Here is a 13,095-nt window from a genome sequence, read left to right on the forward strand (position 1 = left end):
ACCCGCCCTAATAGAGTCTACCTTACCATGGTGGGCCGGCTTACAATCCTATTGGCCAAAATGTGATTTAGTTTTAGCCAACTGGATTAGCCAAAGGACTCTGTTAAAAAAAGAATATAATAAACTATCTTAGATGGAGATTAAGTAATCAGGGCCCTTTTTATTAAGCACGTTTCGATTTAAAAATTGTATCGTTCTAATTTTGCCAATAGCAACAGCACGGCGATGAACATGTGAATTGCATTGCCGGGTTTTTGCTAGTGCAATTGGTATTATCCAGAATTACAATTGTTCGCCTGCATCTTTTTTTGTTTTGTTTGCGTTTCTATGCTTTGACCCTTTTTGGTGAGGATTGGTATGGCTATGGGGAGGAGGAGGCCATTATTAGAATTTGGGGGTATATTTAAATCATTTTAAATATGCCCCTGAGTTCTACTCTGCAGGTTGCAACAATTTGTAATCACCAATAAAGTTCTCTTAAGGGCCAGTTTACACTTGGGGTGCTTTAATAAGTAGTTTTTCTGCTCTTTGCTGATAGCCGGTATTCAGCAAAGCACTGCGGTAAATCCTTGCAGTGCCTGTGATGTGCGTATATCGCAAAAGTGCACTGCGTGCAACATTTTGCTGGCAGTTAGAAGCCATTCTCATTCTCTGGAATGAGACAGAAAAACGCAATCACTGTAACATGGAGCCACAATTGCTTGGTAGAAATGCAATTACACTCCATAGGTGATTGCGATTTGCCTTTTGCAATCCCAGTATTGAACCCGGCCTCAGGGGGACCAGCTGGATCCCAATTATTTATCAGGTGGTGGTTGTGTTCCCCGACTTTGCACTTGATGGTGTAAGAGTGGAACCCTTTAAGACCACCTATCCCCCTCTTCCCTCTCCAAAACGCTATACTCTATTCCTCTCTCACTCCCATCACCTAACCCGCCCTAATAGAGTCTACCTTACCATGGTGGGCCGGCTTTCAATCCTATTGGCCAAAATGTGATTTAGTTTTAGCCAACTGGATTAGCCAAAGGACTCTGTTAAAAAAAGAATATAATAAACTATCTTAGATGGAGATTAACTAATTAGCGCCCTTTTTTATTAATCATGTTTCGATTTAAAAATTGTATCGTTTACATTTTTCCAATAGCAACAGCACGGCGATGAACATGTGAATTGCATTGCCGGGTTTTTGCTAGTGCAATTGGTATTTTCCAGAATTACAATTGTTGGCCTGCATCTTTTTTTGTTTTGTTTGCAGTTCTATGCTTTGTACCTTTTTGGTGAGGATTGGTATGACTATGGGGAGGAGGAGGCGATTATTAGAATTTGGGGGTATATTTAAATCATTTTAAATACGCCCCTGAGTTCTACATTGCAGGTTGCAACAATTTGTAATCACCAATAAAGTTCTCTTAAGGGCCAGTTCACACTTGGGGTGCTTTTATAAGTAGTTTTTCTGCTCTTTGCTGATAGCCGGTATTGAGCAAAGCACTGCGGTAAATCCTTGCAGTGCCTGTGATGTGCGTATATCGCAAAAGTGCACTGCGTGTAACATTTTGCTGGCAGTTAGAACGCCATTCTCATTCTCTGGAATGAGACTGAAAAACGCAATCACTGTAACATGGAGCCACAATTGCTTGGTAGATATGCAATTACACTCCATAGGCGATTGCGATTTGCCTTTTGCGATCCCAGTGTTGAACCCGGCCTAAGGGGGACCAGCTGGATCCCAATTATTTATCAGGTGGTCGCTGTGTTCCCCGACTTTGCACTTGATGGTGTAAGAGTGGTACCCCTTAAGACCACCTATCCCCATCTTCCTTCTCCAAAACGCTATCCCCTATTCCTCTCTCACTCCTATTCCCTAACCCGCCCTAATAGAGTCTACCTTACCATGGTGGGCCGGCTTACAATCCTATTGGCCAAAATGTGATTTAGTTTTAGCCAACTGGATTAGCCAAAGGACTCTGTTAAAAAAAGAATATAATAAACTATCTTAGATGGAGATTAAGTAATTAGGGCCCTTTTTATTAAGCACGTTTCGATTTAAAAATTGTATCGTTCCCATTTTGCCAATAGCAACAGCACGGCGATGAACATGTGAATTGCATTGCCGGGTTTTTGCTAGTGCAATTGGTATTATCCAGAATTACAATTGTTGGCCTGCATCTTTTTTTGTTTTGTTTGCGTTTCTATGCTTTGACCCTTTTTGGTGAGGATTGGTATGGCTATGGGGAGGAGGAGGCCATTATTAGAATTTGGGGGTATATTTAAATCATTTGAAATATGCCCCTGAGTTCTACTCTGCAGGTTGCAACAATTTGTAATCACCAATAAAGTTCTCTTAAGGGCCAGTTTACACTTGGGGTGCTTTAATAAGTAGTTTTTCTGCTCTTTGCTGATAGCCGGTATTTAGCAAAGCACTGCGGTAAATCCTTGCAGTGCCTGTGATGTGCGTATATCGCAAAAGTGCACTGCGTGCAACATTTTGCTGGCAGTTAGAAGCCATTCTCATTCTCTGGAATGAGACAGAAAAACGCAATCACTGTAACATGGAGCCACAATTGCTTGGTAGAAATGCAATTACACTCCATAGGTGATTGCGATTTGCCTTTTGCAATCCCAGTATTGAACCCGGCCTAAGGGGGACCAGCTAGATCCCAATTATTTATCAGGTGGTCGTTGTGTTCCCCGACTTTGCACTTGATGGTGTAAGAGTGGAACCCTTTAAGACCACCTATCCCCCTCTTCCCTCTCCAAAACGCTATACTCTATTCCTCTCTCACTCCCATCACCTAACCCGCCCTAATAGAGTCTACCTTACCATGGTGGGCCTGCTTACAATCCTATTGGCCAAAATGTGATTTAGTTTTAGCCAACTGGATTAGCCAAAGGACTCTGTTAAAAAAAGAATATAATAAACTATCTTAGATGGAGATTAAGTAATTAGGGCCCTTTTTTATTAAGCACGTTTCGATTTAAAAATTGTATCGTTCCCATTTTGCCAATAGCAACAGCACGGCGATGAACATGTGAATTGCATTGCCGGGTTTTTGCTAGTGCAATTGGTATTTTCCAGAATTACAATTGTTGGCCTGCATCTTTTTTTGTTTTGTTTGCGTTTCTATGCTTTGACCCTTTTTGGTGAGGATTGGTATGGCTATGGGGAGGAGGAGGCCATTATTAGAATTTGGGGGTATATTTAAATCATTTTAAATATGCCCCTGAGTTCTACTCTGCAGGTTGCAACAATTTGTAATCACCAATAAAGTTCTCTTAAGGGCCAGTTTACACTTGGGGTGCTTTAATAAGTAGTTTTTCTGCTCTTTGCTGATAGCCGGTATTCAGCAAAGCACTGCGGTAAATCCTTGCAGTGCCTGTGATGTGCGTATATCGCAAAAGTGCACTGCGTGCAACATTTTGCTGGCAGTTAGAAGCCATTCTCATTCTCTGGAATGAGACAGAAAAACGCAATCACTGTAACATGGAGCCACAATTGCTTGGTAGAAATGCAATTACACTCCATAGGTGATTGCGATTTGCCTTTTGCAATCCCAGTATTGAACCCGGCCTCAGGGGGACCAGCTGGATCCCAATTATTTATCAGGTGGTGGTTGTGTTCCCCGACTTTGCACTTGATGGTGTAAGAGTGGAACCCTTTAACACCACCTATCCCCCTCTTCCCTCTCCAAAACGCTATACTCTATTCCTCTCTCACTCCCATCACCTAACCCGCCCTAATAGAGTCTACCTTACCATGGTGGGCCGGCTTACAATCCTATTGGCCAAAATGTGATTTAGTTTTAGCCAACTGGATTAGCCAAAGGACTCTGTTAAAAAAAAGAATATAATAAACTATCTTAGATGGAGATTAACTAATTAGCGCCCTTTTTTATTAAGCATGTTTCGATTTAAAAATTGTATCGTTTACATGTTTCCAATAGCAACAGCACGGCGATGAACATGTGAATTGCATTGCCGGGTTTTTGCTAGTGCAATTGGTATTTTCCAGAATTACAATTGTTGGCCTGCATCTTTTTTTGTTTTGTTTGCAGTTCTATGCTTTGTACCTTTTTGGTGAGGATTGGTATGGCTATGGGGAGGAGGAGGCGATTATTAGAATTTGGGGGTATATTTAAATCATTTTAAATACGCCCCTGAGTTCTACATTGCAGGTTGCAACAATTTGTAATCACCAATAAAGTTCTCTTAAGGGCCAGTTCACACTTGGGGTGCTTTTATAAGTAGTTTTTCTGCTCTTTGCTGATAGCCGGTATTGAGCAAAGCACTGCGGTAAATCCTTGCAGTGCCTGTGATGTGCGTATATCGCAAAAGTGCACTGCGTGTAACATTTTGCTGGCAGTTAGAACGCCATTCTCATTCTCTGGAATGAGACTGAAAAACGCAATCACTGTAACATGGAGCCACAATTGCTTGGTAGATATGCAATTACACTCCATAGGCGATTGCGATTTGCCTTTTGCGATCCCAGTGTTGAACCCGGCCTAAGGGGGACCAGCTGGATCCCAATTATTTATCAGGTGGTCGCTGTGTTCCCCGACTTTGCACTTGATGGTGTAAGAGTGGTACCCCTTAAGACCACCTATCCCCATCTTCCTTCTCCAAAACGCTATCCCCTATTCCTCTCTCACTCCTATTCCCTAACCCGCCCTAATAGAGTCTACCTTACCATGGTGGGCCGGCTTACAATCCTATTGGCCAAAATGTGATTTAGTTTTAGCCAACTGGATTAGCCAAAGGACTCTGTTAAAAAAAGAATATAATAAACTATCTTAGATGGAGATTAAGTAATTAGGGCCCTTTTTATTAAGCACGTTTCGATTTAAAAATTGTATCGTTCCCATTTTGCCAATAGCAACAGCACGGCGATGAACATGTGAATTGCATTGCCGGGTTTTTGCTAGTGCAATTGGTATTATCCAGAATTACAATTGTTGGCCTGCATCTTTTTTTGTTTTGTTTGCGTTTCTATGCTTTGACCCTTTTTGGTGAGGATTGGTATGGCTATGGGGAGGAGGAGGCCATTATTAGAATTTGGGGGTATATTTAAATCATTTGAAATATGCCCCTGAGTTCTACTCTGCAGGTTGCAACAATTTGTAATCACCAATAAAGTTCTCTTAAGGGCCAGTTTACACTTGGGGTGCTTTAATAAGTAGTTTTTCTGCTCTTTGCTGATAGCCGGTATTCAGCAAAGCACTGCGGTAAATCCTTGCAGTGCCTGTGATGTGCGTATATCGCAAAAGTGCACTGCGTGCAACATTTTGCTGGCAGTTAGAAGCCATTCTCATTCTCTGGAATGAGACAGAAAAACGCAATCACTGTAACATGGAGCCACAATTGCTTGGTAGAAATGCAATTACACTCCATAGGTGATTGCGATTTGCCTTTTGCAATCCCAGTATTGAACCCGGCCTAAGGGGGACCAGCTAGATCCCAATTATTTATCAGGTGGTCGTTGTGTTCCCCGACTTTGCACTTGATGGTGTAAGAGTGGAACCCTTTAAGACCACCTATCCCCCTCTTCCCTCTCCAAAACGCTATACTCTATTCCTCTCTCACTCCCATCACCTAACCCGCCCTAATAGAGTCTACCTTACCATGGTGGGCCTGCTTACAATCCTATTGGCCAAAATGTGATTTAGTTTTAGCCAACTGGATTAGCCAAAGGACTCTGTTAAAAAAAGAATATAATAAACTATCTTAGATGGAGATTAAGTAATTAGGGCCCTTTTTTATTAAGCACGTTTCGATTTAAAAATTGTATCGTTCCCATTTTGCCAATAGCAACAGCACGGCGATGAACATGTGAATTGCATTGCCGGGTTTTTGCTAGTGCAATTGGTATTTTCCAGAATTACAATTGTTGGCCTGCATCTTTTTTTGTTTTGTTTGCGTTTCTATGCTTTGACCCTTTTTGGTGAGGATTGGTATGGCTATGGGGAGGAGGAGGCCATTATTAGAATTTGGGGGTATATTTAAATCATTTTAAATATGCCCCTGAGTTCTACTCTGCAGGTTGCAACAATTTGTAATCACCAATAAAGTTCTCTTAAGGGCCAGTTTACACTTGGGGTGCTTTAATAAGTAGTTTTTCTGCTCTTTGCTGATAGCCGGTATTCAGCAAAGCACTGCGGTAAATCCTTGCAGTGCCTGTGATGTGCGTATATCGCAAAAGTGCACTGCGTGCAACATTTTGCTGGCAGTTAGAAGCCATTCTCATTCTCTGGAATGAGACAGAAAAACGCAATCACTGTAACATGGAGCCACAATTGCTTGGTAGAAATGCAATTACACTCCATAGGTGATTGCGATTTGCCTTTTGCAATCCCAGTATTGAACCCGGCCTCAGGGGGACCAGCTGGATCCCAATTATTTATCAGGTGGTGGTTGTGTTCCCCGACTTTGCACTTGATGGTGTAAGAGTGGAACCCTTTAAGACCACCTATCCCCCTCTTCCCTCTCCAAAACGCTATACTCTATTCCTCTCTCACTCCCATCACCTAACCCGCCCTAATAGAGTCTACCTTACCATGGTGGGCCGGCTTACAATCCTATTGGCCAAAATGTGATTTAGTTTTAGCCAACTGGATTAGCCAAAGGACTCTGTTAAAAAAAAGAATATAATAAACTATCTTAGATGGAGATTAACTAATTAGCGCCCTTTTTTATTAAGCATGTTTCGATTTAAAAATTGTATCGTTTACATGTTTCCAATAGCAACAGCACGGCGATGAACATGTGAATTGCATTGCCGGGTTTTTGCTAGTGCAATTGGTATTTTCCAGAATTACAATTGTTGGCCTGCATCTTTTTTTGTTTTGTTTGCAGTTCTATGCTTTGTACCTTTTTGGTGAGGATTGGTATGGCTATGGGGAGGAGGAGGCGATTATTAGAATTTGGGGGTATATTTAAATCATTTTAAATACGCCCCTGAGTTCTACATTGCAGGTTGCAACAATTTGTAATCACCAATAAAGTTCTCTTAAGGGCCAGTTCACACTTGGGGTGCTTTTATAAGTAGTTTTTCTGCTCTTTGCTGATAGCCGGTATTGAGCAAAGCACTGCGGTAAATCCTTGCAGTGCCTGTGATGTGCGTATATCGCAAAAGTGCACTTCGTGTAACATTTTGCTGGCAGTTAGAACGCCATTCTCATTCTCTGGAATGAGACTGAAAAACGCAATCACTGTAACATGGAGCCACAATTGCTTGGTAGATATGCAATTACACTCCATAGGCGATTGCGATTTGCCTTTTGCGATCCCAGTGTTGAACCCGGCCTAAGGGGGACCAGCTGGATCCCAATTATTTATCAGGTGGTCGCTGTGTTCCCCGACTTTGCACTTGATGGTGTAAGAGTGGTACCCCTTAAGACCACCTATCCCCATCTTCCTTCTCCAAAACGCTATCCCCTATTCCTCTCTCACTCCTATTCCCTAACCCGCCCTAATAGAGTCTACCTTACCATGGTGGGCCGGCTTACAATCCTATTGGCCAAAATGTGATTTAGTTTTAGCCAACTGGATTAGCCAAAGGACTCTGTTAAAAAAAGAATATAATAAACTATCTTAGATGGAGATTAAGTAATTAGGGCCCTTTTTATTAAGCACGTTTCGATTTAAAAATTGTATCGTTCCCATTTTGCCAATAGCAACAGCACGGCGATGAACATGTGAATTGCATTGCCGGGTTTTTGCTAGTGCAATTGGTATTATCCAGAATTACAATTGTTGGCCTGCATCTTTTTTTGTTTTGTTTGCGTTTCTATGCTTTGACCCTTTTTGGTGAGGATTGGTATGGCTATGGGGAGGAGGAGGCCATTATTAGAATTTGGGGGTATATTTAAATCATTTGAAATATGCCCCTGAGTTCTACTCTGCAGGTTGCAACAATTTGTAATCACCAATAAAGTTCTCTTAAGGGCCAGTTTACACTTGGGGTGCTTTAATAAGTAGTTTTTCTGCTCTTTGCTGATAGCCGGTATTCAGCAAAGCACTGCGGTAAATCCTTGCAGTGCCTGTGATGTGCGTATATCGCAAAAGTGCACTGCGTGCAACATTTTGCTGGCAGTTAGAAGCCATTCTCATTCTCTGGAATGAGACAGAAAAACGCAATCACTGTAACATGGAGCCACAATTGCTTGGTAGAAATGCAATTACACTCCATAGGTGATTGCGATTTGCCTTTTGCAATCCCAGTATTGAACCCGGCCTAAGGGGGACCAGCTAGATCCCAATTATTTATCAGGTGGTCGTTGTGTTCCCCGACTTTGCACTTGATGGTGTAAGAGTGGAACCCTTTAAGACCACCTATCCCCCTCTTCCCTCTCCAAAACGCTATACTCTATTCCTCTCTCACTCCCATCACCTAACCCGCCCTAATAGAGTCTACCTTACCATGGTGGGCCTGCTTACAATCCTATTGGCCAAAATGTGATTTAGTTTTAGCCAACTGGATTAGCCAAAGGACTCTGTTAAAAAAAGAATATAATAAACTATCTTAGATGGAGATTAAGTAATTAGGGCCCTTTTTTATTAAGCACGTTTCGATTTAAAAATTGTATCGTTCCCATTTTGCCAATAGCAACAGCACGGCGATGAACATGTGAATTGCATTGCCGGGTTTTTGCTAGTGCAATTGGTATTTTCCAGAATTACAATTGTTGGCCTGCATCTTTTTTTGTTTTGTTTGCGTTTCTATGCTTTGACCCTTTTTGGTGAGGATTGGTATGGCTATGGGGAGGAGGAGGCCATTATTAGAATTTGGGGGTATATTTAAATCATTTTAAATAAGCCCCTGAGTTCTACTCTGCAGGTTGCAACAATTTGTAATCACCAATAAAGTTCTCTTAAGGGCCAGTTTACACTTGGGGTGCTTTAATAAGTAGTTTTTCTGCTCTTTGCTGATAGCCGGTATTCAGCAAAGCACTGCGGTAAATCCTTGCAGTGCCTGTGATGTGCGTATATCGCAAAAGTGCACTGCGTGCAACATTTTGCTGGCAGTTAGAAGCCATTCTCATTCTCTGGAATGAGACAGAAAAACGCAATCACTGTAACATGGAGCCACAATTGCTTGGTAGAAATGCAATTACACTCCATAGGTGATTGCGATTTGCCTTTTGCAATCCCAGTATTGAACCCGGCCTCAGGGGGACCAGCTGGATCCCAATTATTTATCAGGTGGTGGTTGTGTTCCCCGACTTTGCACTTGATGGTGTAAGAGTGGAACCCTTTAAGACCACCTATCCCCCTCTTCCCTCTCCAAAACGCTATACTCTATTCCTCTCTCACTCCCATCACCTAACCCGCCCTAATAGAGTCTACCTTACCATGGTGGGCCGGCTTACAATCCTATTGGCCAAAATGTGATTTAGTTTTAGCCAACTGGATTAGCCAAAGGACTCTGTTAAAAAAAGAATATAATAAACTATCTTAGATGGAGATTAACTAATTAGCGCCCTTTTTTATTAAGCATGTTTCGATTTAAAAATTGTATCGTTTACATGTTTCCAATAGCAACAGCACGGCGATGAACATGTGAATTGCATTGCCGGGTTTTTGCTAGTGCAATTGGTATTTTCCAGAATTACAATTGTTGGCCTGCATCTTTTTTTGTTTTGTTTGCAGTTCTATGCTTTGTACCTTTTTGGTGAGGATTGGTATGGCTATGGGGAGGAGGAGGCGATTATTAGAATTTGGGGGTATATTTAAATCATTTTAAATACGCCCCTGAGTTCTACATTGCAGGTTGCAACAATTTGTAATCACCAATAAAGTTCTCTTAAGGGCCAGTTCACACTTGGGGTGCTTTTATAAGTAGTTTTTCTGCTCTTTGCTGATAGCCGGTATTGAGCAAAGCACTGCGGTAAATCCTTGCAGTGCCTGTGATGTGCGTATATCGCAAAAGTGCACTGCGTGTAACATTTTGCTGGCAGTTAGAACGCCATTCTCATTCTCTGGAATGAGACTGAAAAACGCAATCACTGTAACATGGAGCCACAATTGCTTGGTAGATATGCAATTACACTCCATAGGCGATTGCGATTTGCCTTTTGCGATCCCAGTGTTGAACCCGGCCTAAGGGGGACCAGCTGGATCCCAATTATTTATCAGGTGGTCACTGTGTTCCCCGACTTTGCACTTGATGGTGTAAGAGTGGTACCCCTTAAGACCACCTATCCCCATCTTCCTTCTCCAAAACGCTATCCCCTATTCCTCTCTCACTCCTATTCCCTAACCCGCCCTAATAGAGTCTACCTTACCATGGTGGGCCGGCTTACAATCCTATTGGCCAAAATGTGATTCAGTTTTAGCCAACTGGATTAGCCAAAGGACTCTGTTAAAAAAAGAATATAATAAACTATCTTAGATGGAGATTAAGTAATTAGGGCCCTTTTTTATTAAGCACGTTTCGATTTAAAAATTGTATCGTTCCCATTTTGCCAATAGCAACAGCACGGCGATGAACATGTGAATTGCATTGCCTCGTTTTTGCTAGTGCAATTGGTATTTTCCAGAATTACAATTGTTGGCCTGCATCTTTTTTTGTTTTGTTTGCGTTTCTATGCTTTGACCCTTTTTGGTGAGGATTGGTATGGCTATGGGGAGGAGGAGGCCATTATTAGAATTTGGGGGTATATTTAAATCATTTTAAATATGCCCCTGAGTTCTACTCTGCAGGTTGCAACAATTTGTAATCACCAATAAAGTTCTCTTAAGGGCCAGTTTACACTTGGGGTGCTTTAATAAGTCGTTTTTCTGCTCTTTGCTGATAGCCGGTATTCAGCAAAGCACTGCGGTAAATCCTTGCAGTGCCTGTGATGTGCGTATATCGCAAAAGTGCACTGCGTGCAACATTTTGCTGGCAGTTAGAAGCCATTCTCATTCTCTGGAATGAGACAGAAAAACGCAATCACTGTAACATGGAGCCACAATTGCTTGGTAGAAATGCAATTACACTCCATAGGTGATTGCGATTTGCCTTTTGCAATCCCAGTATTGAACCCGGCCTCAGGGGGACCAGCTGGATCCCAATTATTTATCAGGTGGTGGTTGTGTTCCCCGACTTTGCACTTGATGGTGTAAGAGTGGAACCCTTTAAGACCACCTATCCCCCTCTTCCCTCTCCAAAACGCTATACTCTATTCCTCTCTCACTCCCATCACCTAACCCGCCCTAATAGAGTCTACCTTACCATGGTGGGCCGGCTTACAATCCTATTGGCCAAAATGTGATTTAGTTTTAGCCAACTGGATTAGCCAAAGGACTCTGTTAAAAAAAGAATATAATAAACTATCTTAGATGGAGATTAACTAATTAGCGTCCTTTTTTATTAAGCATGTTTCGATTTAAAAATTGTATCGTTTACATATTTCCAATAGCAACAGCACGGCGATGAACATGTGAATTGCATTGCCGGGTTTTTGCTAGTGCAATTGGTATTTTCCAGAATTACAATTGTTGGCCTGCATCTTTTTTTGTTTTGTTTGCAGTTCTATGCTTTGTACCTTTTTGGTGAGGATTGGTATGGCTATGGGGAGGAGGAGGCGATTATTAGAATTTGGGGGTATATTTAAATCATTTTAAATACGCCCCTGAGTTCTACATTGCAGGTTGCAACAATTTGTAATCACCAATAAAGTTCTCTTAAGGGCCAGTTCACACTTGGGGTGCTTTTATAAGTAGTTTTTCTGCTCTTTGCTGATAGCCGGTATTGAGCAAAGCACTGCGGTAAATCCTTGCAGTGCCTGTGATGTGCGTATATATCGCAAAAGTGCACTGCGTGTAACATTTTGCTGGCAGTTAGAACGCCATTCTCATTCTCTGGAATGAGACTGAAAAACGCAATCACTGTAACATGGAGCCACAATTGCTTGGTAGATATGCAATTACACTCCATAGGCGATTGCGATTTGCCTTTTGCGATCCCAGTGTTGAACCCGGCCTAAGGGGGACCAGCTGGATCCCAATTATTTATCAGGTGGTCGCTGTGTTCCCCGACTTTGCACTTGATGGTGTAAGAGTGGTACCCCTTAAGACCACCTATCCCCATCTTCCTTCTCCAAAACGCTATCCCCTATTCCTCTCTCACTCCTATTCCCTAACCCGCCCTAATAGAGTCTACCTTACCATGGTGGGCCGGCTTACAATCCTATTGGCCAAAATGTGATTTAGTTTTAGCCAACTGGATTAGCCAAAGGACTCTGTTAAAAAAAGAATATAATAAACTATCTTAGATGGAGATTAAGTAATTAGGGCCCTTTTTATTAAGCACGTTTCGATTTAAAAATTGTATCGTTCCCATTTTGCCAATAGCAACAGCACGGCGATGAACATGTGAATTGCATTGCCGGGTTTTTGCTAGTGCAATTGGTATTTTCCAGAATTACAATTGTTGGCCTGCATCTTTTTTTGTTTTGTTTGCGTTTCTATGCTTTCACCCTTTTTGGTGAGGATTGGTATGGCTATGGGGAGGAGGAGGAGGCCATTATTAGAATTTGGGGGTATATTTAAATCATTTTAAATATGCCCCTGAGTTCTACTCTGCAAGTTGCAACAATTTGTAATCACCAATAAAGTTCTCTTAAGGGCCAGTTTACACTTGGGGTGCTTTAATAAGTAGTTTTTCTACTCTTTGCTGATAGCCTGTATTCAGCAAAGCACTGCGGTAAATCCTTGCAGTGCCTGTGATGTGCGTATATCGCAAAAGTGCACTGCGTGCAACATTTTGCTGGCAGTTAGAAGCCATTCTCATTCTCTGGAATGAGACAGAAAAACGCAATCACTGTAACATGGAGCCACAATTGCTTGGTAGAAATGCAATTACACTCCATAGGTGATTGCGATTTGCCTTTTGCAATCCCAGTATTGAACCCGGCCTAAGGGGGACCAGCTGGATCCCAATTATTTATCAGGTGGTCGTTGTGTTCCCCGACTTTGCACTTGATGGTGTAAGAGTGGAACCCTTTAAGACCACCTATCCCCCTCTTCCCTCTCCAAAACGCTATACTCTATTCCTCTCTCACTCCCATCACCTAACCCGCCCTAATAGAGTCTACCTTACCATGGTGGGCCGGC

This window comes from Hyperolius riggenbachi, chromosome 12, assembly GCF_040937935.1.
Source record: "Hyperolius riggenbachi isolate aHypRig1 chromosome 12, aHypRig1.pri, whole genome shotgun sequence".
Classification (NCBI taxonomy): domain Eukaryota; kingdom Metazoa; phylum Chordata; class Amphibia; order Anura; family Hyperoliidae; genus Hyperolius; species Hyperolius riggenbachi.